This window comes from Marmota marmota, unplaced genomic scaffold, assembly GCF_001458135.2.
Source record: "Marmota marmota marmota unplaced genomic scaffold, marMar, whole genome shotgun sequence".
Lineage (NCBI taxonomy): Eukaryota > Metazoa > Chordata > Mammalia > Rodentia > Sciuridae > Marmota > Marmota marmota.
The window spans coordinates 16745397-16752165 of NW_025999960.1; the positions used below are offsets into that span (position 1 = coordinate 16745397).

Genomic DNA, 6769 nt, shown 5'->3' on the forward strand with positions numbered 1-6769 from the left:
TTGCTGTTTCTGCTGCTACAGCTTAAGCTAGCTGCCTGCAGAACTTACCTGGACTGTGAACTTACCTGGACTGTGATTTAATTAATCTATTGAGCTTTGAACTTACCTGGACTGTGAACTTACCTGGACTGTGATTTCTTTTGAGACAACAAATTGTAATGGTGCCAGGGTATCTTTGCTGATGGTGTCATTTGTGGTACAATTTTTCCAAGGGCCTCTTACTTGGAGCCATCAATTGGCTTGGTATCGTGGCATTTTGTATCCTCCCTTCTGCTTGTAGCAGATTATTTATGGTGTTTGTATAAAAACCATTATGGTCGTTATCCACAAGTGTGGCTGAGTGTGTTGGGCCGGTAGTCAAAGACGGGTACGATCCAATAACAATGGTACCAACTGAAGACAGGAGGCTGACGATTTGAGGTCAGACCATCCAATGACGGGTAAGGACCATATGTAGTATTGGACAACCTAAAACAGGCACGGTCCCTAAGCCACATACTTTTTGTTTAATTAAACAAAAGGGGGAGATGTTGAGGGCCACAGACAAATCAAGATGGCACCTGGCACTTTGCCAGGAGGAGTGGTTTGAGAAGTAACGCTAGCGAGCCATTAAGATGATGGAGATTCCTTAATGACTGACTGCTGTATCTAGATTATGTCAATTAAGTTAAGCTGTGTGTAATTATTAAGATGATGAGGATTCCTTAATGACTGATTGCTGTAACTGGATGATGCTAAATTGAGTCAAGCTGTGTATTCAGTTATGTATATATACCTCTGCTGTCCTACAATAAAGCAGCTCCCGCTGTATCAACCTTCACAAGTTGCTTGTCACCCCCCGGTTATTTTGCCCAGCCAGACTACGGCACATTCCCTCCCACCTCTCGTCCCTGTTTGATGGTAATCTTCTTCTCATGCTCTTCTTCCCTGCTCTGTTTTGAGTCGCCCCCCTTATATCAAAGAAGACATTCGGCATTTGTTTTTTAGGGATTGGCTGACTTCACTTAACATAATCTGCTCTAATGCCATCCATTTCCCTGCAAATGCCATGATTTTGTTATTTTTTAGTGCTGAGTAATATTCCATTGTATATATATGCCACATTTTTTTATCCATTCATCTATTGAAGGGCATCTAGGTTGGTTCCACAGTCTAGCTATTGTGAACTGCACTGCTATGAACATTGATGTAGCTGTATCCCTGTAGTATGCTCTTTTTAGGTCTTTTGGGAATAGTCCGAGAAGAGGAATAGCTGGGTCGAATGATGGTTCCATTCCCAGCTTTCCGAGGAATCTCCATACTGCTTTCCAAATTGGCCGCACCAATTTGCAGTCCCACCAGCAATGTACAAGTGTACCCTTTTCCCCACATCCTCGCCAGCACTTGTTGTTGTTTGACTTCATAATGGCTGCCATTCTTACTGGGGTGAGATGGTACCTTAGAGTGGTTTTAATTTGCATTTCTCTGACTGCTAGAGATGATGAGCATTTTTTCATGTATTTGTTGATTGATTGTATATCGTTCTCTGAGAAGTGTCTGTTCAGATCCTTGGCCCATTTGTTGATTGGGTTATTTGTTTTCTTATTGTTTAATTTTTTGAGTTCTTTGTATACTCTGGAGATTAGGGCTCTGTCTGAAGTGTGAGGGGTAAAAATTTGTTCCCAGAATGTAGGCTCCCAATTTACCTCTCTTATTGTTTCTCTTGCTGAGAAAAAACTTTTTAGTGTGAGTACATCCCATTTGTTGATTCTTGATTTTAACTCTTGTGCTATAGGTGTCCTATTAAGGAATTTGGAGCCCTACCCCACAAGGTGGAGATTAGAACCAATTTTTTCTTCTATTAGATGCAGAGTTTCTGGTTTGATTCCTAGATCCTTAATCCATTTTGAGTTAACTTTTGTGCATGGTGAGAGACAGGGCTTCAATTTCATTTTGTTGCATATGGCTTTCCAGTACTCCCAGCACCATTTGTTGAAGATGCTATCCTTTCTCCATTGCATGCTTTTATCACCTTTGTCTAATATAAGGTAGTTGTAATTTTGTGGATTGGTCTCTGTGTCCTCTATTCTGTACCATGGTCTACCCGCCTGTTTTGGTACCAGTACCATGCTGTTTTTGTTACTATTGCTCTGTAGTATAGTTTAAAATCTGTTATCGCTATACTGCCTGTTTCACTCTTCCTGTTTAGAATTGCTTTTACTATTCTGGGTCTTTTATTTTTCCAGATGAATTTTGTGATTGCTTTTTCTATTTCCACGAGAAATGCTGTTGGGATTTTGATTGGCATTGCATTAAACCTATAGAGTACTTTTGGTAATATCGCCATTTTAATGATGTTAGTTCTGCCTATCCATGAACAAGGTATATCTTTCCATCTTCTAAGGTCTTCTTCTATTTCTCTCTTTAGGGTTCTGTAGTTTTTTTTTTTTTTTTTTGAGAGAGAGAGAGAGAGAATTTTTTTTTAATATTTATTTTTCAGTTTTCGGTGGACACAACATTTTTGTTTGTATGTGGTGCTGAGGATCGAACCCGGGCCACACGCATGCCAGGCGAGCGTGCTACTGCTTGAGCCACATCCCCAGCCCCAGGGTTCTGTAATTTTCATTGTATAGGTTCTTCAACTCTTTTGTTAGGTTGATTCCCAAGTATTTTATTATTTATTTATTTTGAGGATATTGTGAATGGAGTGGTTATCCTCATTTCCATTTCAGTGGATTTGTCACTGATATACAGGAATGCCTTTGATTTATGCAAGTTGATTTTATATCCTGCCACTTTGTTGAATTCATTTACTAGCTCTAGAAGTTTCTGGGTAGAATCTTTTGGGTCTGCTAGGTATAGGATCATGTCACCCGCAAATAGTACTAATTTAAGTCCCTCTTTTTCTATCTTTATGCTTTAATTTCTTTCATCTGTCTAATTGCTCTGGCCAGTATTTCGAGAACTATGTTGAATAGAAGTGGTGAGAGAGGGCATCCCTGTCTTGTTCCAGATTTTAGAGGGAATGCCTTCAATTTTTCTCCATTTAGAATGATGTTAGCCTGAGGCTTAGCATAGATGGCTTTTACAATGTTGAGGTAAGTTCCTGTTATCCCTAGTTTTTATAGTGTTTTGAACATAAAGGGATGCTGTACTTTGTCGAATGCTTTTTCTGCATCTATCGAGATGCTCATATGGTTCTTATCTTTAAGTCTATTGATGTGGTGAATAACATTTATTGATTTCCGTATGTTGAACCAGCCTTGCATCCCAGGGATGAATCCTACTTGATCATGGTGCACAATCTTTTTGATATGTTTTTGTATCTGATTTGCCAGAATTTTATTGAGGATTTTTGCATCTATGTGCATTAAACATATTGGTCTGTAGTTTTCTTTATTTGAAGTGTCTTTGTCTGGTTTTGGAATCAGGGTGATGTTGGCCTCGTTGAATGAATTTGGAAGAGATCCCTCTTTTTCTATTTCCTGAAATAGCTTGAAAAGTATTGGTATTAGTTCTTCTTAAAAGGTTTTGTAAAACTCTGCTGTATACCCATCCAGTCCTGGGCTTTTCTTGGTTGGTAGTCTTTTGATGGCTTCTTCTATTTCCTCCTTTGATACTGGTCTGTTTAAATTGTGTGTATCCTCCTGACTCAATCTGGGCAAATCATATGACTTAAGAAATTTATCGATGTCTTCACTATCATCTATTTTATTGGAATATAAGGTTTCAAAATAATTTCTGGTTATCTTCTGTATTTTTGTGGTGTCTGTTGTGATATTGCCTTTTACATCCCATATGCTGGTAATTTGAGTTCTCTCTCTTCTTCTCTTCATTAGCCTGGCTAAGGGTCTGTCGATCTTATTTATTTTTTCAAAGAACCAACTTTTAATTTTGTCAATTTTTTCAATTGTTTCTTTTGTTTCAATTTCATTGATTTCAGCTCTGATTTTAATTATTTCTTGTCTTCTACTACATTTGCTGTTGTTTTGCTCTTCTTTTTCTAGGGTTTTGAGATGAAGTGTGAGATCATTTATTTGTTGGTTTTTTCTTTTTTTGCGGAATGAACTCCAAGCAATGAATTTTCCTCTTAAAACTGCTTTCATTGTGTCCCATAGATTCTGATATGTTGTGTCTGGGCTTTCATTTATCTCTAAGAATTTTTTGATTTCCTCTTTTATGTCTTCTGTAACCCATTGATCATTCAGTAACATATTGTTCATTCTCCAAGTGATGTAGGATTTTTCCTTCCTTCTTTTATCGTTGATTTCCAGTTTCATTCCATTATGGTCTGATAAGCTGCATGGTATTATCTCTACTCCTTTATAATTTCTAAGTGTTGCCCTATGGCATAATATATGGTCTATTTTTGAGAAGGATCCATGTGCTGCTGAGAAAAAAGTATATCCACTTGATGATGGTTGATATATTCTATATATGTCGGTAAAGTCTAGGTTATTAATTGTGTTATTGAGTTCTATGATTTCTTTATTCAACTTTTGTTTGGAAGATCTGTCCAATTGTTAGAGAGGTGTGTTGAAGTCACCATAATTATTGTGCTGTGGTCTGTTTGTCTCTTGAACTTGAGGAGAGTTTGTTTTATGAATGTAGCAGTGCCATTGTTTGGTGCATAAATATTGATCATTGTTATGTCTTGTTGGTGAATGGTTCCCTTTAACAGTATACAGTGTCCTTCTTTAAACCTCTTGATTAAATTAGGCTTGAAGTCGATTTTATTTGATATGAGTATGGACACCCCTGCTTGCTTCCGAGGACCATGTGAATGGTATGATTTTTCCCAACCTTTCACATTCAGTTCAGCCTGTGTATGTCTTTTCCTATCAGATGAGTCTTCTGAAGGCAGCATATTGATGGATCTGTTTTTTTTAATCCAGGTTACTAGCCTATATCACTTAATTGGTGAGTTTAAGCCATTAACATTTAGGGTTACTATTGATATATGGTTTGTACTTCCAGTCATTATTTATTTATTTTTTTAAATTTGGCTTGTTTTCCTCTTTGATTAGTTTTTTTTCCCCTTTACTGAGTTACTTCCCACTGTTGGTTTTGGATGTTGTTTTTCATTTCCTCTTCTTGTAGTGTTTTGCCCAAATGCTTTGCATTGCTCGTTTTCTGGCTGCGAATTCTTATAACTTGTTTATCGTGAAAGATTTTTAATTTCGTTGTCAAACCTGAAGCTTAATTTTGCTGGATACAAAATTCTTGGTTGGCACCCATTATTTTTCAGCATTTGAAATACGTTGTTCCAGGATCTTCTCGCTTTCAGCGTCTGTGATGAAAAATCAGACGTTAACCTAATTGGTTTACCCCTGAATGTAATCTGCCTCCTTTCTCTTGTAGCTGTTAATACTCTCTCCTTGTTCTGTATGTTGGATATCTTCATAATAATGTGTCTTGGAGTTGGTCTGTTACGGTTTTGTATGTTTGGAGTCCTGTAGGCTTCCAGGATTTGGAAATCTGTTTCATTTTTCATGTCTGGAAAGTTTTCTAAAATTATTTCATTCAACAAATTGCTCATTCCTTTGGTTTGGACCTCTATACCTTCCTCTATCCCAATGACTCTTAAGTTTGTTTGTTTTTTATGATATCCCATATCTCTTGGATGTTTTGCACGTGGTTTCTTATAAGCCTTTCTCAGTTGACTAGACTCTTTTTGAGATGATATAATTTGTCTTTATTATCTGATGTTCTGACTTCTACTTGATCTACTCTACTTGCAATACTCTCATTTGAGTTTTTAATTTGGTTTATGGTTTCCTGCATTTCTAGGATTACTGTTTGATTTTTTTTTATAATCTCTATCTCCTAGTAGAGTTGATTTTTTGCTTCTTGAATCTGTTTATGTAATTCATTTTCAAAGTGTTCTTTCATTGTTTGCATTTGCTGTCTAATGACTTCTTTAAGATTCCATTCCATCTGAGTCAAGTATGCCTTGCGTTCTTTATCTGACCATTTTTCTGATGTAAACTACTTTCTCCTGTAAATGTAAGCTGTCCTACATTCTTTGTAATCCTTTTTTCCCTTGTTTTTTCATGGTGCTCATGTTACTTTCCAGCTCTATTTGACTGCTGTGTTTCTATTTTCTCCTATAAATTTGTTTTGGTTTTGTATATCTCCGGGATCTCTCCTTTGTGATGGGAGACTATGTCTAGAGATGTTGGGCTTTATTCTAATTTAAAGCAAATTCATTCGTTTCATAAAAGGCATACGGATTCTGAAGGCATATAATGATCTGCGGTTTGGTCTTAGGACTTTATGTTTAGGTCGGATGCTGTGATGGTATGGGGGTTAGTATGTCTTAGCTACCTTGGAAGATTGCTCTATTGAAGGGGGATATTAACAGGAGAATGGACTAGAGTATTTGGGGGTAGCTAGGGACTTAGGAGCACTATAGACAGCCTCAGAACATTCACCTATTTGCATTTAGAAAATTACACATAATGAAAGTTGTAATGCTTGGGATGAAAGGTAGGGGAAGGGGAAGGAAGAAGTCCTTAAAGAGAAAGAGGGATAGAATAATAGGTAGAATAAAAGAAAAGGGAAAGATAAAAATTGAAAAGAGAAAAGGAAAAAAAAAAAGCTAAATGCAGTCTTAGAGTTCTATTTTCTTCTCTTCCAGTAGGTGGAGCTGTGCCCTCCGAGCTGAGCTTCTGCCCTCAATACGCAGGAAACAATCCCTGTGAGGCTGCTCCTCTTCCCCAACTGGGCGGCTCTCCAATCCTGGTCGCCCAGGGCTGTTTCTGGTCTCCAGTCCACCCCCCACCCCCAC

General features: G+C 37.5%; 1 long non-coding RNA gene across 1 annotated transcript in view; it reads left to right on the forward strand.

The window, feature by feature from the left end:
• The first annotated feature begins 1069 nt into the window (after window positions 1-1069).
• Window positions 1070-6769, forward strand: part of LOC125616672 — a 9789-nt gene continuing 4089 nt past the window's right edge. Inside the window, exon 1 of the long non-coding RNA XR_007347412.1 lies at window positions 1070-1142. This is a non-coding gene — a long non-coding RNA (uncharacterized LOC125616672). The remainder of the gene's footprint in view (window positions 1143-6769) is intronic.